Source organism: Helianthus annuus, chromosome 14 (assembly GCF_002127325.2).
Source record: "Helianthus annuus cultivar XRQ/B chromosome 14, HanXRQr2.0-SUNRISE, whole genome shotgun sequence".
Taxonomy (NCBI): Eukaryota; Viridiplantae; Streptophyta; class Magnoliopsida; order Asterales; family Asteraceae; genus Helianthus; species Helianthus annuus.
Genome location: NC_035446.2, coordinates 93,472,638 through 93,500,373, shown reverse-complemented (window position 1 = coordinate 93,500,373; position 27,736 = coordinate 93,472,638). Strand labels below are relative to the sequence as shown.

Below are 27,736 nucleotides of genomic sequence, written 5' to 3'. Positions count from 1 at the left end.
GGTATCAGAGCTCAAGGCTCTGGTCTGTGATAGAGAATGATTCTCCTGTTCTTCCGCTGTGTTAATTGATTATCTTGTGATTAGGGTTTACAGATTTGAAACCCTTGCTAGAGATCTGTTATTCTCATCACACCAGAAACCCCCATTGCAGCACCTAGCCCTGTTCGCAGTAGTCTATCAGTAGCAGCAAGGAGGAGCGTTTCATCTTGTTGGATCGATTGTTGATCGCTGCTTTATCATACCATTTCTTTCTTGTTCGATTCCGATTTCAGTTTCGATATTCAACTATCGCTGTGCCCCCGCTTTTTGGATCAATCGTCGATTCTAGGGTTTTCCGATCAATCCGCGTTCAGATAAGATAATTAGGGTTTTTGTGTGAGAGATTATGGGCAAGAAGAAGGTCGCTGTTTCTCTCGGGTGTCATGGTCATTCTCGGCCTGTAGTGGATTTGTTCTACAGTTCCATCACTCCTGATGAATTTTTTTCTCATTAGTGCCAGCAAAGATCCCACTCCCATGCTTAGAAATGGTGAAACTGGAGACTGGATAAGAACCTTTGAGGGGCACAAAGGCGCGGTTTGGAGTTGTTGCTTAGATAAAAACACTCTGCGTGCTGCATCAGCGTCGGCTGATTTCTCAGCGAAACTATGGGATGCATTAACTAGGGATGTGCTGCACTCGTTTGACCAGAAACACATTGTTCGAGCTTGTTCTTTTTCTGAGGATACACATTTTCTGCTAACCGGTGGTTTTGAGAAAAAAACTTCGCATATTTGATTTAAATCGACCAGATGCACCTCCAAGAGAAATCGAGCATTCTCCAGGTTATGTCAGGACTGCTGCATGGCTCCACAGTGACCAAACAATTGTCACACCCCGATTTCCACGTGTCACCGGTGGGCCCGGTGTGGGGTTCAGTGACGTAGTTGGCATCGTCATAGACAAACCACACAATATAATAATGCACAGCGGAAGCAGAATAGATACGTTTCAACTTTAATTAAAATGACATAATAAACATCATAAGTAGTTGAAACGGATCCACAGGCGGATCAAATAAAAATAAGAATAAATTGTTCAACAGTTATTTGTCGTCCGAGCTTGCGAGACTATAGTGGACGCTCTTAGGAAACAGCCAGCCTATTTCGTATAGTACCTGCACTTAACCTTTTGGGAAAAATACGTCAGTTTACACTGGTAAATACAAATCGACTGACTCATTTTGAAAATGGTTGAAAATTGATTTAAATGCACAAGGCATAAATACTTTTATTAACTTGGGATATTTATGCAATATAAACTTGTGAACGATTTACATGTACCCGTACTTATGGTGGCCCGGGATCTGCTGTCCGGGCTAAAGGTTAAATAACACACCACATTAAAGAGTTATACACGCCGGGTGTACGCCTACACCCCGTGCTCTGGTCGTGGCCATCTCGTAAGATAATGCCAAGGATATCCGGGACACGGTCAATAACCCCCCAAAGCCTAAAGTAAGACAAGACTGTTTAAACGAGTCGCACAAGCTATTCAAGACTGTACACCCATAAGGTGCAGGACTTGCGCGCCCGATCAAGCGGTATTTTAAATACCGTACCCCAAGCCCGTATAGGGAAAATAAGTCAAAATGTATTTACCTGAGCAAGTATGAATCACAAACAGTAAGTGTAGGTAGCTTTTACTGGGCCTCCTAATCTGGAACAAAGGTTTATAATAACCTATTAGATTTCTAACGGGTCTTTTATTTAAGCCTAAGCTTGACCGGTTAGTTTTAAGGATGATACGGTACAAGCGCACGATTAAGCGAAAGACCGGATAGAATGTGATTTAGACCCGAAAAGTTTGAATACTTGTATAATATAGGTATACTAAATACATTCTGGATTTTGAGATAAAGATGATAACGTTTGACCCGTTTCGGTCAATTTACGCAAACTAGTTACGTAAACCGAACCGAACGCAAAAAGGGCGTTACGGGTAGCCAAAAGAGTCAAATGCAAGTTCCCTGAGATAATATGCTTTAAATATGATATAACATCAGTAAGTTATGTTCTATATTGCCCGGAATAATTTTAAACTCAATTTATGCCTTATAAGGGCATTTTGGTCATTTAAAAGATTATAAAAGAGTCAAATTAGAAATCTGAGTTTCGGGTCTGGTTTATACAGTAAATATACTTCATTTAACATATTATAACAGTAGGGTATGACCCATATACCAAACTTAACATTTAAAATCAAACTATGCACCATAGGGGTATTTTAGTAAATTCACAAGGGCTAAAAATGCCAAAACTGGAAACCTGAGTTCATATACTTATACTTACTGTTATTATATGAAAATATGCTAATTATATCAGTAGGTATAAGTCCTATATGTTTAAAATGAGTATAACGCTTACTATGCGCTAAAAATGCTTAAAATGCGATTTAACGCCGTTTCCGGGTTTTCAAAATAAATCTGGGATTTTTATATTTCCAGAATACTTAAAATAATTTATTTAACATATAAAATCAGTAGGAAAAGGTTTCGGGTCAAAAGAATGCATAAAACTCATTTTATGGCCTAAACGGTCAAAACCGACATAAACCGAAATAACTAAGCGATCTAAGATACGACCAGCCAACAATTAAATAAAAATCATCAAAAATCCCAAAATATTATATAACATCAGTGGGTAAAAAGTTTTGTATCAAAACCTGGCCTGAAATGGGTTATATGCGAAATGTGCCGTTTATGTAACTTAAGAACATAGTTTTACGCTAATGGCCATAATTCACAATCTGGACCACCAACTGATCCGAAATTTTCGGTGCAAGTTTATATATTAGAAATAAAGATTTCTACTCTTTCACTTTTCCAAAAATCACGTTTTATATCAAAAAGGGCAAAATAGTCAACTTTAAGCATAATCGGAAACATGCAAATGAATCGGCTAAGCATAGACTCAAACAACAAAAATTCCAGAAAGTTTTACCAAAATAAAAAATGGTCAAAAATACTCTCCAATACAGATCTCAAACATGCATGTACGAATCCGAATCGATAGTCTACGAAATAGTCGTTTTACAAGACTTTCGGTTCCGATTCGTATCTATACTAAAGATTGTCGAGTTGATCATGGTAAAACACATTCTTATATTCATTATAAAGCTATCTATGATGATCAAACAGATTGCATGTCATCTACATTACCATTTAAGCTATTTTTCACAAAAACCGTTTCTGTTGACTTTTTAGAAACAAGTTTGACTCGACAATTAGCATGCATAAAGTGGGAATCAGAGAATACCCTTTTGAGGGTTTGTTTCCCACATAAGTACCAACATATATGTGGTTTCAATTTGAGAAATGACTGAGTAAAACTCGTTTAATCAGAAAGTCAAAGTATAAGAACAACAGTTTGACTTTTAGCAATTAAACTATGCAAGAACGAATTATAGACTAAATTAGGAGCTTACAAAGGTTCTATTGAAGCTTAGTTAACACTAAGAATCGACCTTGATGTCCAGGAATGCTCCAGAGAGTCTTGAGAGTTCTTGAGAGTTGAAAGAGTTCTTGATCACAATTGCAAATGCCCAAGAAATGGTCTTGTGAACTGATTTAAAGCTGAATTCAAATGTTACTGTTGTCCTAGCCATGCATGCATTTTTATTGGAGCAATTGGAGGTGAAAAACAGCTGTTACACACTCAAATTCGGACCCAAATAACCCATTTTCGCGAATTCTGTTACTGGTAGTCCCACGCGGCCCGCTTGGGCCTGTCCAGGCGGGTCGCCTGACCTGCTGATCAGCCAAACTATTTACAAACTTGGCAGCTTTGGTCCCTGAACTTGCACGCGATGTTTCGGCCTCTTATCTTGACCCGTAAACCCCCAAACTTGGTTTTTAAGAACCTTGGGACATTTACCTACATGGTAATGTCCTCGGATAACTTTGCGCTCAACCGAAAAGCCATGAAATTCGACGTTGACGCTTTTAGCCCCTCAAGTACGGTTTTGGCCATAACTTTCTCATACGTTATCGAAACTTCACGGAATTTTAACCACATATTCTAGTGAGTATATTTTAGCATTATAAAGCTTCGGGTCTGCCAAAAGTTCACTCAGAGGTATAAATTCAACATGTTGACACTTTTGGCCCCTATAGTTTGTAATTCCTCACTTTTGTGCAATTTCCGCGTCGTATGATCCATGAACCATCCGTTTAAGGTTATGAACATTATGTAGGGTTATCATAGAGTCTATCTATCCATTGTTGACACTTTGGACCCTTACGTTCCATAGTTTTCACCGTTTGTCACTTTTAGTCCCTCTAAAGTATATTTTCACATACCGGAACCTTATGACACGTGTCAAGACATTATTGGACGGAATTTTTTCCGAGGTGTTACATCCTCACCCCCTTAAAAGAAATCTCGTCCCCGAGATTTACTGAAACAAATGGGGATATTTCTCTTGCATCGTGGATTCCACTTCCCACGTGTATTCGGGACCTCTACGGGCATCCCATTTGACCTTGACAATAGGCACGTGCTTCCTTCGAAGCTTCTTTACCTGTCGATCCTCGATCGACAAAGGTTTTTCCACAAACTTCAGACTCTCATCTATGTGTATATCTGTATGCGGTATAACCAGTGATTCGTCAGCGAAACACTTCTTCAAATTACAGATGTGGAACACGTTATGAATAGCGCTAAGTTCTTCAGGCAAGTTTAACTTATAAGCAACTGACCCGACACGTTCGATAATCTCTAAAGGTCCTATATATCTCGGGCTTAGCTTGCCTTTCTTTCCAAATCGCATCACACCCTTCCAGGGCGATACTTTAAGTAATACTTTATCACCTACATCGAAGTGAAAATCTTTGCGCTTAGGATCCGCATAACTTTTCTGCCTATCCCTGGCAGCTTTCAAACGATCACGAATCTGAACTATCTTGTCCGTCGTCTCAAAAACGATATCTGGTCCTGACAGTTGGACTTCTCCAACTTCTGCCCAGCAAATGGGCGATCTACACTTTCTACCGTATAGGGCCTCAAAAGGCGCAGCTTTTATGCTGGAATGGTAGCTATTGTTGTAGGAGAATTCAATCAGTGGTAGGTTCTTATCCCAACTACCACCCAAGTCGATCGCACATGCCCGAAGCATGTCTTCCAAAGTTTGAATAGTACGCTCACTCTGACCATCAGTCTGAGGATGATAAGCCGTACTAAAGTTCAAACGAGTGCCCAACGATTGTTGGAAACTCTTCCAAAAATGCGACGTATATCTAGTATCTCTATCGGAGATAATAGATATAGGTATACCATGTAGCGCTACAATCTTATCGACGTATAATTGTGCTAACATATCGGAGCTATACGTCTCCTTGATGGGTAGAAAATGAGCTGACTTAGTCAGTCTATCCACTATGACCCATATGGTATCATTTCCCTTTTTCGTCTTCGGCAACTTGGTGATGAAATCCATTGTCACCATTTCCCATTTCCACTTGGGAATTTCAGGTTGTTGAAGCAAACCTGACGGCTTCTGATGCTCAGCCTTGACTTGCGCACAAGTCAAACATTTAGCTACATACTCAGCTACTGACTTTTTCAAACCAATCCACCAGTAGTTTGCTTTCAAATCCTGGTACATTTTATCAGCTCCAGGATGAACGGAATATTTAGAGCTGTGGGCTTCCTGGAGGATAACATCCCGAAGTCCTCCATAAACTGGAACCCATATTCGTCCGTTTAGTCGTAGCATTCCATCTTTGTCGTAGGATAACTGCTCCTCAGTTACTCCTAACTTTTCCACAGGATAGTTAGCCTCCAACACAGCTTCCTTCTGTGCAGCTAACACCCTTTCGTTCAGATTATTTCTTATTTCAATGCGCTTGGCATTGATTCTGATCGGTTTCACCCTTTCCTTTCTGCTTAAGGCGTCGGCAACTACATTTGCCTTGCCTGGATGGTATCTTATCTCGCAGTCATAATCATTTAAAGTTTCCATCCATCGCCTTTGACGCATGTTCAATTCCTTCTGATTGAACAGATGCTGAAGACTCTTGTGATCTGAATATATTATACACTTGGTTCCATACAAGTAATGTCTCCATAGCTTTAAAGCAAATACAACTGCACCCAATTCCAAATCGTGGGTGGTGTAGTTCTTCTCGTGCACCTTTAGCTGGCGAGAAGCGTAGGCAATGACTTTGCCTCTCTGCATGAGCACACAGCCCATACCAGTGTGCGATGCATCGCAATATACTATGAAATCTTCTATGCCATCGGGCAGTGTCAACACTGGCGCGTTGCTCAACTTCTTCTTCAGGATGTCGAAGGATTCCTGCTGCTTAGGGCCCCAATCGAACTTAATCTTCTTACGAGTCAACGAAGTTAGGGGCGCAGCAATTCTTGAAAAGTTCTCGATAAATCGCCTATAATATCCTGCCAATCCGAGGAAACTGCGAATCTCGGTAGGAGTCTTCGGCTCCTGCCAGTTCATGACTGCTTCTACTTTCGCGGGATCTACTTGGATACCACGCTCGCTTACTACATGTCCAAGGAATTGGACTTCTCGAAGCCAAAATTCACACTTCAAAAATTTTGCATAAAGCTTCTCTTGATGCAGAAGTTTGAGAATACAACGAAGGTGTTTCTCATGGTCAGCTTGGCTCTTCGAATAGATAAGGATGTCATCAATAAAGACAATGACGAACTTATCTAAATAAGGCTTGCAGACGCGATTCATGAGATCCATGAATGCGGCTGGTGCGTTGGTGAGCCCAAAAGGCATCACTAGGAACTCGTAATGTCCATAACGCGTCCTAAACGCTGTCTTGTGCACATCTTCGTCCTTAACCTTCAACTGATGATAACCGGACCTCAGGTCGATCTTGGAGAAATAGCTTGCTCCTTGCAACTGATCGAACAGATCGTCGATCCTGGGTAACGGATACCTATTCTTGATAGTGACCTTGTTAAGCTCACGGTAATCGATGCACAGACGCATCGACCCATCCTTCTTTTTAACGAACAAGATTGGTGCTCCCCAAGGAGATGAGCTAGGTCTAATAAAACCTTTAGCTAACAAATCATCCAACTGCGTCCTCAACTCCTTCATCTCCGTTGGTGCCAATCTGTATGGTGCTCTTGCTACAGTTGCTGCGCCTGGTATGATATCTATCCGAAACTCCACTTGCCTATCTGGTGGCAAACCGGGGAGTTCTTCAGGAAATACTTCAGGGTATTCTGAGATAACAGGGATATCTTCAATCTTCGGCTTCGGCTCATCAATGGTAACTTGTGCCATATAAATGACACATCCCTTCTGCATGCATCTGGATGCCTTGAGCATGGACACTTGCTCCGGCAATCCATGCTGGGTGTCTCCTTGAATAGTAAGTGACTCACCAGATGGAGTCTTAACTATTACTTGCTTTCTATTGCACAGGATCTGGGCTTGGTTACCCGACAACCAATCCATGCCTATCACTATATCGAATCCAGCTAACTTAAAGGGAAGCAAGGATAACGGGAAAGAATGATTCCTAATGGATATAACACATCCATCTAGAACAGTCGAGGCGGTTTCTATGGTTCCATCGGCTAATTCCACCTCATATTTCACACTTAAGGTTTTAACAGGAAGGTTTAACAATTTACAAAACTTATCATCTACAAACGACTTATCAGCTCCTGAATCAAACAAGACTCTAGCAAAAACATCATTTACAAGAAACGTACCTGTAATGACGTTGTCGTCAAGGACTGCTTCCTTGGCGTCCATTCTGAAGACTCTCGCATTAGTCTTCTTCCCATCATCAGCTTTCTTCGCATTCTTTGGGCAGTTGGGCCGAATATGCCCTTTCTCGTTGCAACCAAAACAAGTTGCATCCTTCATTTTCTTGCAATCCACAGCTTTATGATCTGTGGACTTGCAGATTCCACATCGCCTTTCTTGAGACTGGGATTTCGCTTCCAAACGACATTTCCCAAAATGGTGTCTCTTGCAGTTCTTGCATCTGGGTTTTTCACCCGACTGATCTCCTTTCTTGAACCCCGACCCTTTCTTATGGTCGTTGTTCCCTCTGTGTCGTTTCTTAGATCTTCGTGAGGTTTCATCCTCACGTTTCCTTTTGTTCTCCTCTGAGCTCTTCATAGCTCTCAGTCTGACTACATCTTGAGTGAGGGAGAGGGATAGATCAGCTACGGATCTAAATGTCGTAGGCCTTGAAGCCTTGACGCTTGCCTTTATCTCCGGTGCCAGACCCCCAATAAATCAAGCAATCCTTCGCGGCTCCGGGGTCACCAGATAAGGCACTAACCGAGATAAAGTGTTGAACGTAGTAAGATACGCTTGACAATCGAGGTTCTTCATAACCAGAGATACAAAATCCGATTCAATCCTTTCGACCTCGTGCTGCGGGCAGAAATTCTCTTTGATCAGGGCCACAAACTGTTCCCGTGACAAACCGTACAGAGTGGCCTTACCGGCAGCTTGTAGGAGTGACTTCCACCATGCTAACGCATCTCTCTTGAACGACTGGGACACGTACTTCACGACGTCCCTATCAGCACACCCGCTGATATCAACCACAGTATCCATCTCATCAATCCACGTCATGCAATCTACTGCTCCTTTTTCCCCAGTAGACAAACCGTACAGAGTGGCCTTACCGGCAGCTTGTAGGAGTGACTTCCACCATGCTAACGCATCTCCCTTGAACGACTGGGACACGTACTTCACGACGTCCCTATCAGCACACCCGCTGATATCAACCACAGTATCCATCTCATCAATCCACGTCATGCAATCTACTGCTCCTTTTTCCCCAGTAAAATCTCTGGGTTTACAAGATACGAAATATTTGTACGTACAGGACTTGCTGTGCGTATCATGATTCAGCTTGACTTCTTGCTTAGGAATACTGCTGTGGTTGGAGGAGTGATTATCATCCTCATCTTTCTTCGGCTCACTCTTTTTAGAAGGTGGCTTACTATGAGCCTCAGAATGAGTCTTGGGCTTTACGTGCGACACTGTTCGGGTCCTACTCCGAGTACCGCTAGATTCTCTGAATTGCCTATCCATAGCTTTGGCAACAGCGTTATCTATCAGTGCTTGCAATTCTTCACCAGTGACGTGAATCCTGGTATTATCTGGGTGTTCTCCAGAATGACTGTTGGTCTCCTCCGATTTGGCCATTGTAGCTTTAAGCTACATAAAAGGACAAGGTCTTATTTATAAACCTAACAGTATTATCGTTCTAGACGATTTATTAACCATGGTATTAATAACCATAATAGTTAATTTAATTAATTTCATTCAAGGCTTTTATTAGCAACTATATTATGGAATGAAATATATATATTGGCACAATAGGCCTAGTCACTTCGGACAACTTACTAAATTATAAATTTAGATTTTTATAGGATTAGCATTGTATAATTAAACAAATAATCCTTTACTAGACAGAGAGTCATAAACCACAATTGCCACTATATGACATAGTCATAACCCGTAGGTATCAAGTCATAAACAGACTTGTGTACAGATATAATCTGTAGATAACTTATTAAAAAGGGTGACATGTGTGATTTTACGAATCACGCTTAGTCAAGAATGCTAACATGTTCTCAGACGTTAACAGAGATTTGAATCTTTTCAACCAGGTTTTACCATATTGGCCAGGCCTGTAAATAAGGCATTCAAGCTAGGTTCTACCTTACTAAGGTTCTTATTAAAATGGCAAATCAAATAAAAATTGATATTTTCCATTTATTTTAATACTATATTCATGCACATAAATAAGATGAGAAATTCAAATTAACCATTTCAAATTTTAAATAAAGTACTAGTACATCTTTGCCCTAAACGGGACTTTACTTCAAATAACATGAATAACATGCCCGCGCAGGGGCTAAACAAATAACAACAACAACAAATAAAATAAAACAAACCCACGTAGGGGTTAACAGAACAACATACCCACGCAGGGGTAGAATAAGAGAAACATACCCACGCAGGGGTAGAATACAGGAATAAATGTCCACGCAGGGACATGAGTAAAAGAGCTAACAACACAGGATTTAATAATCCTTCTTACTCTTACCCTTAATCAAGTCAACCATCTTTTTGAACATACCGCGGTTGTGTCGGCGATCATTTTGCAACTCCCGTCGCACGTCGTGTATCCCTTGCAGGATTTCTTGGACTTGCGGTGGCGACATCATTGGCGCCGGCGGCGGTGGCTGATACTGCTGTGGCTGTGGAGGCTGCGGCTGCTGGTATCCCTGCGGTGGGAACCCAAAAGCTGGTTGTCCCGTACCCCAGGGACCTCCAAAAGCACTCTCCTGGTTAAGAGGGTTGTAGCCTGAAGCTAACCAGTAGGGATCTCCCGTATAATCATAACCGGGAGGAAAAGTCGGCCCGAACGGGTTGAACTGCGCTGCGCTAGCATACGCAGGAATGGGCTCTCCAAAGTTCTGCGGCGGCAGTGGCGCAATAGTCGCAGAAGTAACCTCTGAGACGGGATGCTGAGACTCTCCCATCTCTGACTCCTCGTGGAGCGGCGAGTAGCGGCCGCTACCTGAATGTCGAGGGGTGGCAATGCGAATCCCTCCTCGCGTAGACATACGCGCGTTCCTCCGTGGCCTCTGAGGCGGAGGAGGCAAAACCGGTGGTGGTGGTGGCGACGGAGTAATCACGTCGCGCCAGAAGGCCTCAGATGGGTCCTGCTGCAAAGGCGGCTGCTGAAGCTGCTGCTGCTGAGAGTGGTGCTGCGAGTGCACCGGAGAACGATGGTGAGACTGGAGCATGGGAGAGTTGTGCTGGCTGGGGGTGTAATACCAATCGTGCTGCCTGAACCTCTCCTCATAGCTATCAACACCATTGAATGGTGATCCCCTGTATGGTGACCCATCCGATATCTCAATGGGATGGTTAGGCGTGCCGGACGGTGGCAGGGAAGGGTCAGTGTCCTCGTCGACCTCCATCTCGTTACCACCAGAGAAGTGGTCTTCAGGTCCTAGTGGGTTATGACCCACTGGCTCGTCCAAGTAAGCATCAGGGTTATACAGGCCCTGATAAGCTGGTGCTGGGTAATGGTGAGGTGACTGGTGTAATGGAATGAAAGATCCATGGGAGTCATGGGGCCCATTTTCAGAATGTGGCCCATAGGAGTGAGGTAGGGATGGTGAGGTGCTCAAAGATACCGAGTGCCTGGCTGGCTCGGCGAATGATCTCCAAAGATCATGGGCTGCAGTGTTGTGCGAAGCTGATGGGGCTCGCCTGTGTGAGGGTCCTGCCTCGTGGTCATGTGATGTGGCGAATCCTCCTCGTCCTCGCATACGTGGCGGCATGATGAACCTGTCAAAAATTAAACAAGTTGCACAACAAATATATAAGACAAAGCTAATAATAAAAATAAAGATGAAATAAACGAAATGTCGAACATTTCCTAAGTTCTTTGTCTAGACTCGAAAATCGAGGATTGTGCAATTGTGTAACTGAGATTAAACACAAAGGACTAGTGTTTAATTCACTCAGCGTTGGCTCTGATACCAACCTGTCACACCCCGATTTCCACGTGTCACCGGTGGGCCCGGTGTGGGGTTCAGTGACGTAGTTGGCATCGTCATAGACAAACCACACAATATAATAATGCACAGCGGAAGCATAATAGATACGTTTCAACTTTAATTAAAATGACATAATAAACATCATAAGTAGTTGAAACGGATCCACAGGCGGATCAAATAAAAATAAGAATAAATTGTTCAATAGTTATTTGTCGTCCGAGCTTGCGAGACTATAGTGGAAGCTCTTAGGAAACAGCCAGCCTATTTCGTATAGTACCTGCACTTAACCTTTTGGGAAAAATACGTCAGTTTACACTGGTAAATACAAATCGACTGACTCATTTTAAAAATGGTTGAAAATTGATTTAAATGCACAAGGCATAAATACTTTTATTAACTTGGGATATTTATGCAATATAAACTTGTGAACGATTTACATGTACCCGTACTTATGGTGGCCCGGGATCTGCTGTCCGGGCTAAAGGTTAAATAACACACCACATTAAAGAGTTATACACGCCGGGTGTACGCCTACACCCCGTGTTCTGGTCGTGGCCATCTCGTAAGATAATGCCAAGGATATCCGGGACACGGTCAATAACCCCCCAAAGCCTAAAGTAAGACAAGACTGTTTAAACGAGTCGCACAAGCTATTCAAGACTGTACACCCATAAGGTGCAGGACTTGCGCGCCCGATCAAGCGGTATTTTAAATACCGTACCCCAAGCCCGTATAGGGAAAATAAGTCAAAATGTATTTACCTGAGCAAGTATGAATCACAAACAGTAAGTGTAGGTAGCTTTTACTGGGCCTCCTAATTTGGAACAAAGGTTTATAATAACCTATTAGATTTCTAACGGGTCTTTTATTTAAGCCTAAGCTTGACCGGTTAGTTTTAAGGATGATACGGTACAAGCGCACGATTAAGCGAAAGACCGGATAGAATGTGATTTAGACCCGAAAAGTTTGAATACTTGTATAATATAGGTATACTAAATACATTCTGGATTTTGAGATAAAGATGATAACGTTTGACCCGTTTCGGTCAATTTACGCAAACTAGTTACGTAAACCGAACCGAACGCAAAAAGGGCGTTACGGGTAGCCAAAAGAGTCAAATGCAAGTTCCCTGAGATAATATGCTTTAAATATGATATAACATCAGTAAGTTATGTTCTATATTGCCCGGAATAATTTTAAACTCAATTTATGCCTTATAAGGGCATTTTGGTCATTTAAAAGATTATAAAAGAGTCAAATTAGAAATCTTAGTTTCGGGTCTGGTTTATACAGTAAATATACTTCATTTAACATATTATAACAGTAGGGTATGACCCATATACCAAGCTTAACATTTAAAATCAAACTATGCACCATAGGGGTATTTTAGTAAATTCACAAGGGCTAAAAATGCCAAAACTGGAAACCTGAGTTCATATACTTATACTTACTGTTATTATATGAAAATATGCTAATTATATCAGTAGGTATAAGTCCTATATGTTTAAAATGAGTATAACGCTTACTATGCGCTAAAAATGCTTAAAATGCGATTTAACGCCGTTTCCGGGTTTTCAAAATAAATCTGGGATTTTTATATTTCCAGAATACTTAAAATAATTTATTTAACATATAAAATCAGTAGGAAAAGGTTTCGGGTCAAAAGAATGCATAAAACTCATTTTATGGCCTAAACGGTCAAAACCGACATAAACCGAAATAACTAAGCGATCTAAGATACGACCAGCCAACAATTAAATAAAAATCATCAAAAATCCCAAAATATTATATAACATCAGTGGGTAAAAAGTTTTGTATCAAAACCTGGCCTGAAATGGGTTATATGCGAAATGTGCCGTTTATGTAACTTAAGAACATAGTTTTACGCTAATGGCCATAATTCACAATCTGGACCACCAACTGATCCGAAATTTTCGGTGCAAGTTTATATATTAGAAATAAATATTTCTACTCTTTCACTTTTCCAAAAATCACGTTTTATATCAAAAAGGGCAAAATAGTCAACTTTAAGCATAATCGGAAACATGCAAATGAATCGGCTAAGCATAGACTCAAACAACAAAAATTCCAGAAAGTTTTACCAAAATAAAAAATGGTCAAAAATACTCTCCAATACAGATCTCAAACATGCATGTACGAATCCGAATCGATAGTCTACGAAATAGTCGTTTTACAAGACTTTCGATTCCGATTCGTATCTATACTAAAGATTGTCGAGTTGATCATGGTAAAACACATTCTTATATTCATTATAAAGCTATCTATGATGATCAAACAGATTGCATGTCATCTACATTACCATTTAAGCTATTTTTCACAAAAACCGTTTCTGTTGACTTTTTAGAAACAAGTTTGACTCGACAATTAGCATGCATAAAGTGGGAATCAGAGAATACCCTTTTGAGGGTTTGTTTCCCACATAAGTACCAACATATATGTGGTTTCAATTTGAGAAATGACTGAGTAAAACTCGTTTAATCAGAAAGTCAAAGTATAAGAACAACAGTTTGACTTTTAGCAATTAAACTATGCAAGAACGAATTATAGACTAAATTAGGAGCTTACAAAGGTTCTATTGAAGCTTAGTTAACACTAAGAATCGACCTTGATGTCCAGGAATGCTCCAGAGAGTCTTGAGAGTTCTTGAGAGTTGAAAGAGTTCTTGATCACAATTGCAAATGCCCAAGAAATGGTCTTGTGAACTGATTTAAAGCTGAATTCAGAGGTTACTGTTGTCCTAGCCATGCATGCATTTTTATTGGAGCAATTGGAGGTGAAAAACAGCTGTTACACACTCAAATTCGGACCCAAATAACCCATTTTCGCGAATTCTGTTACTGGTAGTCCCACGCGGCCCGCTTGGGCCTGTCCAGGCGGGTCGCCTGACCTGCTGATCAGCCAAACTATTTACAAACTTGGCAGCTTTGGTCCCTAAACTTGCACGCGATGTTTCGGCCTCTTATCTTGACCCGTAAACCCCCAAACTTGGTTTTTAAGAACCTTGGGACATTTACCTACATGGTAATGTCCTCGGATAACTTTGCGCTCAACCGAAAAGCCATGAAATTCGACGTTGACGCTTTTAGCCCCTCAAGTACGGTTTTGGCCATAACTTTCTCATACGTTATCGAAACTTCACGGAATTTTAACCACATATTCTAGTGAGTATATTTTAGCATTATAAAGCTTCGGGTCTGCCAAAAGTTCACTCAGAGGTATAAATTCAACATGTTGACACTTTTGCCCCCTATAGTTTGTAATTCCTCACTTTTGTGCAATTTCCGCGTCGTATGATCCATGAACCATCCATTTAAGGTTATGAACATTATGTAGGGTTATCATAGAGTCTATCTATCCATTGTTGACACTTTGGACCCTTACGTTCCATAGTTTTCACCGTTTGTCACTTTTAGTCCCTCTAAAGTATATTTTCACATACCGGAACCTTATGACACGTGTCAAGACATTATTGGACGGAATTTTTTCCGAGGTGTTACAACAATATTAAGTTCGTGCACTGATTCCGGGGGAGTAATGTTATGGGACGTGAGAAGCAGGAAAACGGTCCGTACTCTTGAAACAAAATCATCTTTGACCAGTGCTGAAGTCAACAAGGATGGTCGTTATATAACCACTGCAGACTCTCTTCTTCCTCTACTAGAGAAAGCAGAAAAGGTTGTTCTACAAAATATGCGCGAAAATACACCTGTGAAAGTTGGGCAACTGCAGGTCTGAGACAGTTGGGAGTTGATGCATCTGACCGAATTTTGCAAGCTGTGAAAGATGTTCTAAAAGTTAAGAGCAGCCTCAAGTCGGAGGATGATTAGGTAACTGTTTTGGATGGAACTCAAGAAGGTGCTTATCAATGGGTGTTCATAATTTATCTTCTGGAAAAGTTAGGCAAGAAATATTCACAGACTGTCGGGATGGTTGATCTTGGTGATAGATCTGTATAAATGGCATATGCTATTTCAGAAGCCGATGCTGCAAAGGCTCCAAGGAAAACAAATGGAGAGGATACTTATGTGAAGGAAATGTATCTCATTGGTCTCTGTAATCCACGAAGATTACATGGCAAACCAACAGATTCTTTGGTGCTGTTTCTTCTATCAGAAACTTGTAGCCCTAAGTGAAGGCTACAAGACTGATTGCTTGGAGTTATACGCATCAGGTCGTGTTATTCTTTTCTTCAATTTTTTAATTATGTTCTTGCATTAGGCATTACTGTTGCCGGAGTAGTTGGGCCGGTTTGTTGATTGGGACATAGAGAGGGTACGCTCTGTTGCATATTTTGTGATTTGTTGTCTTGATTGTGTGTATTCTTGTGTTGTATCTGTCTATTGTCTTTTCTGGTTGTGTTTGGCTCCTGTGCTAAGACTTGGGTTGGCACCATTAGAGTGACGATCCTACTATCTGGCTCCTGGAACAGGTTTACTATTAGGGTTTGTTATTGTGATTAAAGTGTTGTGAAATTTGGTGTGTTTTGTCTGTTAAATATGAAGTTTTCGATTGGTAATCGATTGTTTTTACAAGTTTGGCATGTGCAGTTTGATTGTCTAAATGCGTTGTGAGGTTGATTACCTATTTCAATGCACTATTAGTTCAATCTTTGTGCTATGCTCTATGTGTGTTGAACTTTGTTGTTGATCCTAATTGCTAGTAGTAACAATCTTGAATTTTGTTATTGGCACATGGTTATTTTGTTTCTAAATGATTTGTTCATACATGTTGGGCCATGATCAACATGTTCTTTGATTCTAAGAGTGTGATACTTATAAATGGTTCTTGGTTGTTTTTCAAGTGAGATATTTTCTTCTTTCTCGTCGCATTGTTTCTCTCTAGGGTTTTGTATTGAAACCGAGATTTAGGGCGCATTACTTATTCTTGTATGTTCAGATCTGTAGTGTGTCCGTTAAGTCTTATTGAGAGTTAAAGCAGATCGTCGTGTTGATGATCTGTATGGGTGAGACTGAATGTAGATCTTGTAAAGGTTATACTATCTTGAAGATATGTTCTTCGATAGCCTTTGTCTTTATCTCGCTGGTCTTGGATTCTTCGTGTTTGGAGTCCGACCGTGGTGAGGTTTGTGTAGGATCATTGTGTTGGTGATCTTATTTGTTTCTTATTCGTCTCTGTGAGACTTCATCGCCTACCGTAGTGATGTTAGTTCACTGGTCTAGGTGGTGTTTCTTCCACACTGGTCTAGGGTCGTTTGTAGATTCTTCGTGTTGTTGGGTCTTGTCCCGTTAGATCGTAGTGTTGGTTTCTATCTGTTCTTTGTATTGTGTAAAATCTTCTTATTTGGTTAGTCGAACCATGTGGTTCATGTGTCTTAACCAGTAATGTTGTGAAGATTATTCTCGAATACGTGTTAGTCTGTTACAGCCCTGTTTATTTCTCTGGTTGGTGGGATGTTTTTTTTTTTTTTGTTGAAAACGTTCTTTGTTTTTTATTCAACCAAGTGTTTTTAGTTGTAATTTGTTGTCTGATGTGTAGAATCGTGTGATTCTAGGTTTTGTCAGATTTGTTTCTTGAATCTTGTTTCTCTCTATAGCTTGTTAGCTTCTCGAGTACGCATCATAGATTTAGGTTTTTTTATTAGAAATCTGTTGTATCTAAGTGTTGACGAATGTAGATCATCATGTTGATGGTCCAAGTTGAGAGTTGCTTTGTATTTTGTGGGAGATTCGTAAGATTTTTTTGTAGCTCTCGTACAGTTTGTTCCCAAAGTATCTAGGGTTTCACATATTGAGTTGACCTGCTTGGTTCTTGTAGATTTTGTATAGGTTGTCGTGTGATAATATGTAGGGTTGACTTGTGAGAGTTTCTTGTTGTTTTTTGGCTAGAGATTTATTGTATTTGAGTATCGTTCCTTGTTTCTACAAGTTTAAAGTTGGTTATTGTTGTTCGATACTCATGTTTACAAGTCTTGTCTTAGTTCTTAAAAGTCGTGTGATTTTTATATGACATCGGATAGTTTTGTTATACAATCATATGATTCTTTATTATTTGAATATGTTGTATTACTCTCTCGACAAGTTGTTGACATGAATCCGTTTCTTTTCATATTTGTTTTTTGAATCGTGTGATTCATTATTTGATTAGAAATTTGCATTTTCCTGATTCATTGGTGTCTAATCAGGTGTGTGTTTGATATGCTTACTGAACTGTGTGGTTCATTTAATCAGAATGTGGTTTCTGATTTGGTTTCTTTATCTGTTGTAGAAAGTTGTTAAACTTCTTTCTAATGTGGAAATTTGTAATTCAATTATGTTCTTCGTTTTGAGTGAACAAATGCTTTATTATTTGCTTTCAAAGTTTTTAACAAAAAGGAAAATGTTTAATATCTAGGAAACCTGTTACCGAGTTTTGTGTGTTTCTCGGTAACTTGTTAATTTCGTTGAAAAGATAAAGGTAGGCCACAATATCTCGGTTTATAGCTAAGTCTGAATATCGAGTCACGTGTGCTGCCACAGGTTAGGTTTTATGGCTTATTAGTCTTTTGTCCGAATTAAAAGTTGAGGCGAGAAGAGTTATATAACTCGGATCAGAGTTATCAGTTCGTTCATTTATATATCACATATATTTTCTCTTTCTTCATAGTTGTATCAGTTGCACTTATCAAAGTTCTTATCTCTGGTTCCTTTCCTTCTATCTCTTAGGGGTTGATAGATCATACTGTTCTTGATGATCTTATGTTTAGATCATCGTTCGTAGTATAGATCAAAGAGTACAGATCATCGTGTAGATGATCTGCTGGTGAGTTGAGAGGCTATTTTAGTGCAGTTCGTTAAATCTGTTCATGTTCTTGTATCAAAGTTCTTATTAAGTGATATACATTTTGAAATCGATTTATTCTTCTTAAGGGATCTGATATCAAAAGGTGTAATAAAAACTTTGGGAGTTGATTTAAAGGGTCAAATTGCAGATGTGTCAACAAAAGGTCTCTTGATTGGACAACATAATGATTTGTGTTTAAAACTTTGTCTGCATAATCTTTTTAGTTGAATTTTGGTTATTAAACTGAGGGGGGGGGGGGTGTTGAAAATAATAACAAATAATAATAATAACTATTAAATTAGTTATTTAACATCTTCAGTTTAATCAGTTTATTAACAATGTTCTACTAATAATGTCCTTATATTTTTTATGCATGACTGCTGGTTGACTTTGGGCTGACTGGGCTTTGTTGCTGGTTCCTGAGTTGCTGGGCTTTTGCTGATATTCTTTGCTGGGCTCAAGACAGAGAAATGAAGGCCGGGTTGTTATAACCAATTAACAACCCGGGTACAGGTCCTCGATATAACAAGTATTCACTGCATTATTGAGATTGTTTTTTTCAGTTCAGAGATATTTTCATATCATTCTCTCTGGTTTTCTCTCTCTTAAAAGTTCATTACGGTTTCTTGATTTGTTCATTGATTCGTATTGTATCAGTGATTCTTCTTACCGTAAGTTCTATTGATTGATCAGAGATTATCGTGGTGGTGATCTTCTGTTGTTGAGAGATTGAGAGATTTAGTGTTTGTATAGTCTGAATCAGTTGAGTTTGTAATCTTCCGTTCTCCTGGGTTAATAACAGTTTCTGATCTTGTGTTCTTGTTGATTGCGAACTTTATATCATGTTTTTTTAACACGATACTCTCTTTATTAATATGGGAAAGGGGTAACTTTATAAAATAGTAACCAGATTTAACATTTGTTCCACTAAAGTCACTCAATCTTTTTTCGTTTCTTTAAAGTCACTCGAGTTTTATTTACCGTTTCAATCTTGCGCAATTACCAGGTTGTGAAGTTACTTTGATGAACTATTAGGTTACAACTACTTTCTAATTCCTTACTGAAACATACATGTTTGCCAAAATCATACTGCCAAACAAGATTGAAACATACGATCTTGCTAAAATAGTTTGATTAAGTGGAATTGATGGTTATGCCCAGATGATTATTTAATGAACAATAATAATCGATTAAGTCGATTGGATTATTTCTGAAAGTAAGTTAGTTCTATCGAAATATAAGTCGCCAATATCAGTTCTCCCATAATCGAAGTCGCTAAGACCGATTGAGTGGAAGTAGATTGGATTGTTTCTAGAACAGTTGAGTCGTAGTCGTCGAAACCGGATCGTCTATGATGAACCTAGTTCTTGAAATGGATTGGATTGTTTCTCGTAACATTAAGTCGAAGGCGGCAGAACTGGATTGTTTATGATGAACGTGATCTCATAATCTATTAAATTGAATATGGAACAATTGGGCTTGCCAAAAATTGGATTGTTAACGAGGAACGTGAGTCACCGAATCAAAGATTTTGAATCATACATAGGCTTTTGATTTTTTTGGTTGAGATGATTATGATTTACTAGTGCTAATACCCGCGAATTTCGCGGTGTTGAAAAATGATATGTTTGTTACTTTTAGAAAAAAAATACATTATTGATCATAAAGAAACTGTACACGTGAACTTATTATACGTGTATTATGATCATAACGAAAATATGCTAATGGCGATAGTTATTATTGAAGCTTGAAGTTGATACAGTAAATACAAAACATCAAACATAGTATCAATATAAATGAAACAGAAAAGATAAGTAAATGATATAATATCAATAAAAATGTTATTTCTCTAATACTTCTGCTTGCTGGAGCCTCGTAAGCAATAACTGTGCATTCGTTTTTGACCACTTGACAAAACAATCATCACATAACGAAATATGTTCGGCTTGAATAATATCATGCCATCGAACTACACTAAACCTATTGTAAAATATATTAGTGACATAATGAAAAATATTGTAAAAACTAAAATAAAAAGAAACAATAATATGAGTAATGGAATGACAAAATAATATGCTTTCAAGGTTTGGAAAAATTTAACTTACATTAATTATAAGTGTATCGAACAGATGTCATATGAAATTTTACGGATACCAAACATAGATGAAAACATAAACCGAATACCGTATTACTAACGAAATACAACCCCCAATGTTAACTTTAAAGAAAAAAACCAAGTAGAAGTCTGACTTGTATTTGGGTCTTTGATGTGATCTAAATGACATAATATATTCCGCGTACCAAACCTGGGCATCATAACATTCACAAACTTGATTAGAGCAGCATTTGGTGTCGGGGGTGTTAGATGTAGAAACAATAGCTTTTCTCTTTGGTAAAGCATGCACTGTTTTTCTTGTGTGCGATGATTCGACATGTGAAATTAACATGAAATAAGTCTGCAAATAAGCTCAATCGAAGTAAATTTTTCAAGTAGAAAGGTAGACTAAAAGAAAATGAAAACCAACGGTTTTAAAGAAAACACTATAAAAACACCTAGGAACCTACTTCAACTATTGAATCAATTCTCTCCCACAACAAATACACTATAATAATTACATAAGGTGACTAACGTGCATGAGGCACGCGACGCGACTAAGTCTAAAATTGCATGACGTAATATGTTAACAGATTTTGTGCTTCTTCAGATTGTACATAGAGATTATATTATTCGATTTCAAGAGGTTTGATTGTTTATATTTGATGACCACATTTTTTGTTTTACTTGAAGGTTTACAGCAATTTTCCTAATATTAGTATTTTGACTCCACGTCTTGTTTTTACTCTTGATAAAGCAACATACAACTACCCATGGGTGAAAACTGGCTGTTACATGGGTTGTATAATTTATTTTCAATAATGAAAACTTTTATTTAATAAGCGATATGCAAAAATCAGTTGTGACATTAATTATTGATTTTTGAAGAGGGAAAAATTATGTTATCAAAACAAAAAAGTGGACAACCTACATCACCTTTTTACGATTCGGCCATTTACTCTACCATATCATAATTACCTCTACCGTGGCAATTTCATCCATTTACTTTTGAATGATTCGATTACTGTGGTTATGCTCTCTATAATCCGCAATGAGTGGAAAGTATTGAAATTCACCCGAAATGTAAATTTAATACATATAACCTCTTAAATATTACAAATAAGAAACTTCTTAAAGTGAACACCAAGGTTGATACAATACCAGTTTGCTAAAGGTAGCGCAATATACCTGTAAAAAGCGTAAAGGACTCATGTTGAAGTGAAAACTGGCAGTGAAGTGTTGGTTACCAAGAAAACTAATTACTTCTTTTTTTTTTTTCTAAAGTCAAACCATTTATATAGTTAATTTATAAAGAAAATATCAGTAGCAAAGAACTATTGAGACATTAGACTACCATAAAAAATACATAACAAAAAACTAAATAACAAATCATTTCTAGACTAAATGAAAGAATCTTGTTTCTATCACTTCATCCTGTTCTCTACAACTTCAGTTCCATTAGCTTTAGTTAAGCTCCATCAAGTCTTCTCTGGTATGTGGCCAACTAACGTTATATCAATCTTCTCTAATCACCCTGTACTTCAACTCCCTACAACCTTTGGTAGTGTTGGTGTTCAGCGGCAACAGCGTTGGACTTCCGTTGGAGAAGAATCGACGACCAAATGTGATTGTTTCGTTAGATCTTGGGCAACTATTGAGTCGTGTACCGCGGTAAAAGAACGGGAATGTGGCGATCCATTCAGATCTAGAAAGGGAATGAGCCCATGAGGATCGGCGGCGAGTGAAATGCATGGTATGAAGCTACAATCTGAACAAAATTGGATCCATTGTTTGACCCATTAGCAACATTCAAAACGCAACCTGCTGAAGCAAAATGCATGCTGCAATGAATTCTAGCTTCCTGGTGCTAAAATTGTCTTTTCCTCCAAGATCTTGAAACCTTACCAGGGTATGTACGACAATTCCATTTCTAAGAACAATAACCCTGGCTGAAAACCAATACTCAAACAAATAGTCTTATCATAAAGCTGGCCATAATAATACGACACATGACAGTGTTTTGATTCCTAGTTTTGTGACAACAACGGATTGTTTTGCATGACAGTCGAAAATTATAAAATCATATTGCAAGGCTAGTTAAATACAACACATGCCAGTTTTTTATATAGAAATAGACCTCTGCATCTATTTCAGTAAAGTTGACATCTAGATGATTGATGCAAGAGCCTTTGAATGCTTGTCAATTTTGACCCGTTACTTGATCCACCTATTTATTATGTTGGCCAATGAGTACCTCAATGAAATACAGGACAACTATTGAAAAGAATTAAAAGATAACTGAAAAAGAGAGGGGAACTTACAGTAGCTCCATTTCTTTGCTTCACTAATTTCCTACATCAGCTTCAGCAATGCTACTACCTATTGTCATTAGTTCAAAGTGAAGAGTTAAACAAATAGTTTATCAAAAAATTATGCGTATAGGTAATGAAAGCAAATCCCACATCACAGTCCAATAATAATGAACGCTTCAAAACGCATGAAGTTGAACTCATATTACCATTCAAGAGCCATTAAAATCACCAATTAGATGATGACAAATTGACAATGGTTAGTTAACAAAATGAATAAATTGATTATAGTTCAATCTAATCTTCAAATACCTCCTTCAAAAAAATAACATGTTTTAGTAGCATAAGATTTCTTTAAAAACAAAGTATAATAAATTTAACCTGGTTCAGTATAGCCAAGGTCTTTAGCAGCTTTAACAACTTCACTGAATGGTTTTCCATTTTCTACCTCACTCATTACATAGCCCAAAGTACCAAATAATTGGCTCCAAAAAGAGATGTTAAAATATTCATTAATTTTGTCGAAAATCACAGCTAGAGCAATCCTAAGTTCCTAACAAATGTAAGTTATTAGTTGTTCAAATTTGATTACCACTCAAGTCCACAACTATTTGAGTAACTTCATCTTCGGATGAAATAATACGGTTTAATGATGCTATAACAGGGAGGCCAGCACCAACATGATTACAATATAAAAGAGAAAATGCAGGTAAAGGATAGGAGATGTTTATCAACAGTCAGCCACGTTAGGGGTACGGGTTGAAACATGTCAATTTTTAGTACGGTTGGAACAGGTTGTGCTGGTTGACCCGCAAACCTTTTTCCTAATCTATTTTATATATATTTTATTTTTAAAATCAACGTGTTATTTATGATTATAAAAGAAATATTATAAAAATAACATTATCATGTTTGAAGAAACGATTAGGGGGTTGTATGGGTGAGAATTTACTGGGTATATTTGTTTGTTTGTATAAATTAAAAATATATACACTGGACGAATTTCAACCTGTTTGATTCATTTGACCCATTTAAGCCCTTCTAGCTTAAAATGTTATTGACCCGTTTAAGATAAACCATAACCTAAATAGATACATTCATAAGTAAACGGGTCAACATTGCCAAGACTAATTAGGAAGGATAATCAGTTATAGGACATAAAATAGCACTACTTACAGTTGATTCATGCCTAATGCGACATGGATGTAAGAACAATTGGTCAAATTCTTCCTGCAAAAGACAAAAATTAGTAGTCAGCTGGTTGCTTTGACCAGTTCTCATTTCATACTCGTTGGTCAATGTCAAGAGGCAATTTATTAATGAACAAATAAGTGCAAAATGCTAATAGACCACTTCCCATTGAAGCATTAAGAGGTTTCTTATTGGCAAGCACAGTGCAGCATCCCAATTTTACTATAACTTTGTTATTTGGGAGTAACTTGTCTTTAGAAAACCAAACCAAAACTGCCCTTCTGTTATGTAGGTAGCTAAGAGAAACCTGAGACATTCTACATTAGGGATGACCTCAGTACCAAGTGGTACCGAAAATCCCCAAAAACCGGTACCGAAAACATCAAAAGTTACCGAATGGGTACCGAAAATGTTTCGGTTCAGTAAAATCGGTACTTGTACCTGGTGCCATTTGCTCATCCCTATTCTACATGGGCAGACAAAGCTTACCTATGTCTGGTATGTAAGACGTCGTCTCTCCAACAGGGTTTGGCTGTAAAAAACTCCAACAGGGCTTGGCTGTAAAAAACGACAAAAAATATGTTTCAAATTCTATAAAACAAAATTGAAAATAATGAACATACTTTTTAGCATTGTGTCCTTTTGGATAAGTTTCTGGATTTTGTACATTGTCGCAGGGTCTTTGCTGCAATGTTGCTTCCATGTTCAGATAAAGAAGCCTCTTCTAGTCTAGAAAATATGATATCAACAACAACAACAATTGACACATCCGCAGCAGTAAGTTCATGACCCATACGGTCAGAAACACCTAGAAGAAACAAAATCAATATTTCAAACTTAATTGCAAAAGAAATGAACAAAATAGTTGTGAGTCACAAATGATCAATCTTGTCAAGTATATTAGAATCTGACGTTGCATGGTTTGCATTTTGATTTTTTTCTCTCTGTTTTTTTTTCTTCTCGTAGACTTACGACTGTGAAACTTAAAAGCAAAACCTATTAAAACATACGACTGGTATTTAAAATCAATCACATAAAACTGATATGAATCTGAACAAACAGGAAACTCATTGTTTTGTACTGGTCAAATGTTGATATCTTTTTCTTTTTTTCTTGCCAAACAAATTTGAAATGCATGTTTCCAAAAACATACGGGTATTTCATCAACGATATAAAACATCTACATATTAAGCCTATTTCACATTCTAAAGCGTAAATACTAATCGCTCTACACTTTTATATGAAACTTACCTCAGAAGAAAGCGTATCAAAACCATAGCCGCCACCATTGTAAAAAGATGCAAAACCTACAAATTATCAACAAAAACAATCATCCATCCTAGCATTTTTTAACCCAAATAACATAAACGGGTCGTTCACATCAGATACACAAACGAATTAGTGTTTTAGGCAGGAAAACAAAAAATAGAGGCCCTAGATGGATGCCATCTGTCCCCTAGGTATGAAATTTAACATTCAGACTTGGCCTGGGCTTTTTTCATTGCTTTGGTATTGTTTATGTGTAAATGGATGAATATGTGGTGGAACCAAAGCTTATAGAGAATGGGAGAACATATGAAATAAGAGCCTAACTATATTAACAGTAAACTAAAACAATAGAGTAAGTCAAACATACCTCTGTTCTTGATTGAATCAGTCACAGCAAACCCTAAATAAGCAAAAAAACAAAAAAAAAATTGAGCTAAGCAGTTCATGGTGTTTAAAAGGGGTGGAAAGAACATAGCTTGTTATTGCTTAAATAACAAAGAAAAGAGAGGTTTTCCTTGTCAAATGCTATCGAAATTAGCCCTAAATGGCTGACAGTTCCCGCTACAGAACCATCATGACCGGTCTAGTCACTCTCATCTCTCTCTATCACTCAACGCATGTCTACGTAGCCAATTGTATCTCATATCTCTCTCTTTCTGGATGTGTGCAAGGGTTTACAAATGGAAGGAAACTGATAGGAGGTGGGAAGGTTTATAAACATGTGGCTGTCTTTACACAACGCGGCCCAATCACAACATTCCACCAACCACCAACCGCCCAGCAATCAGACACGTAGTGATATCACTGTTCATTCCCATCTCCCATTAATATAGTATAGTAATAGTATAGTATAATTATATTGATAATGAAAGTATGCTGACCAACATAGTGAATAAAAACATATCGCTCGCTCAATAAGATAGTTGACCTGATTGAGACCATCTTTCACAACAATAGGCTTCTTTGCTTCAACAGTTTTTTTCCTTCACACTTGGCCTGGGCTTTTTTCAAATGGTGTTACTTTTTAGCGGCCTTATCCTCATGCCTATACTCAAGCAACATTTTGAACCTGGTGAATAACAATTGAATGTGAAAATGATGATATAGCATGAAAGTAACATTAGAACCGGATATGATCAGCAATACATTACAGTAATATATCATCAATAGCAAAAAACACATTAGAACCTGAATCAGGTATATATATAACATTTAAAAAAACATAAAATCTGAAAAAAAGGTGAAAACATATCTATCCAATTTTAGGGTTTTCAGCCATTCATTCTTCAATTGTTTTTAGGGTACGATTCTGAAACTGGATAACCGCTGTTACTTACAATAAAAATCAGTATGATCAAGGAATCAAATAAAAAATCACAAATCAAAAACCCTAAAATCAAAACAGTTATATTCAACAAAAATCTTAACAAAATAAACAATGATTGTTACTTAATCTTAGATCCGTACCTGTGATTTGAACAAATCGAAGCGAAAGATGTTGCGACATTGAAGAGGATGAGTTTCATAGCAGGTGGAGCATGAGTATCAAGAAGATGAGATTCGTAACACTTCGGATAGAAAGATAAGTTAAATTTGAAGGAATGCAAAGAAAAGGAAGTATAATCAAGAATGATTAATAGATGGAAGAGGGATTAATACCTTGGTGACGAAGCCATACGATATTTAGGGATGCAATGAGAGGGAGATGTAAGATTGAAACTGTAGAAACCCTAATCGCCGTTGCCGTTTGTTTGTGAGAATGTGAAGAACAGGGTTAATTCTCTTAAATATGGACCGAAGATTGAGGACCCGAATTACTTGCTGGATCCCGTGTCGGGTTAATTCAAGGGAAATGAGGAGAATGCTAGTTTTGGCGGGAAAATGAGCTTTAGAGGCCCTAGGAGGGGGACATGTGTCCCCTAATTAAGGCTTTTATTAGGTTGTACAGATGAGAATACATTGTAAATAATTTGTATCGATTTTTTTTTTTACTCAAGAAATTATCTATATATTAAAAATAGAATCCAATGAATAGTAACTTTAATACTATAATATTATATATAATTTTTTTATACTTTTATTATTCTAATGTTATTTTTTATATTTTTACTATTCTAATGTTATAATAATAATTATTTCCTTTGCTTTTTAAGTTTAATAAATTTTCATATTTTTTCTTCACTTAAATGATTCTTTTTAGTATCACTAGCTGGAATGGGTTTGGTTTCAACCGGTATTGAATCGGTACTGGTTAAATTGAATACATTTTCATATTTTCTTAACTTAATGATTTTTCTTATCACGAGTTGGGATAAGCTTGGTGTCAACTAGTATCGAACCGGTATTGGTATCGAAAATAGCCATACGATCATGTTCGGTATCGGTAGATAAAGGTAAAAACCGGTACCAGCCTGGTACAGAAAACGCCAAAAGTCGGAACCGAATTAACATTGAAAATCTTTTAGTTCGAGAAATTCGGTACTGCTACCTTATACTATTTGC

General features: G+C 38.1%; 1 long non-coding RNA gene and 1 pseudogene across 3 annotated transcripts; one reads left to right on the top strand and one right to left on the bottom strand.

Annotated features, from left to right (window-relative positions):
- The first annotated feature begins 385 nt into the window (after positions 1 to 385).
- LOC110906956 lies at positions 386 to 15,829 on the top strand (annotated as a pseudogene).
- A 5,956-nt stretch (positions 15,830 to 21,785) lies between these two features.
- Positions 21,786 to 27,019, bottom strand: LOC110908676. 3 transcript variants are annotated; one of them, XR_002574786.2, is made up of 11 exons: positions 26,894 to 27,019; positions 26,702 to 26,802; positions 26,163 to 26,303; positions 25,602 to 25,634; positions 25,217 to 25,272; positions 24,589 to 24,773; positions 24,455 to 24,523; positions 23,951 to 24,004; positions 22,787 to 22,844; positions 22,603 to 22,692; positions 21,786 to 22,414 (listed from the first exon to the last, which is right to left on the bottom strand). It is a non-coding gene; the product is annotated as an uncharacterized LOC110908676 (long non-coding RNA). The 3 variants fall into 3 exon arrangements; XR_002574785.2 differs by having other exon boundaries at positions 21,788 to 22,692; XR_002574787.2 differs by having other exon boundaries at positions 21,788 to 22,692; positions 24,633 to 24,773.
- Between the last annotated feature and the right edge of the window lie 717 nt (positions 27,020 to 27,736).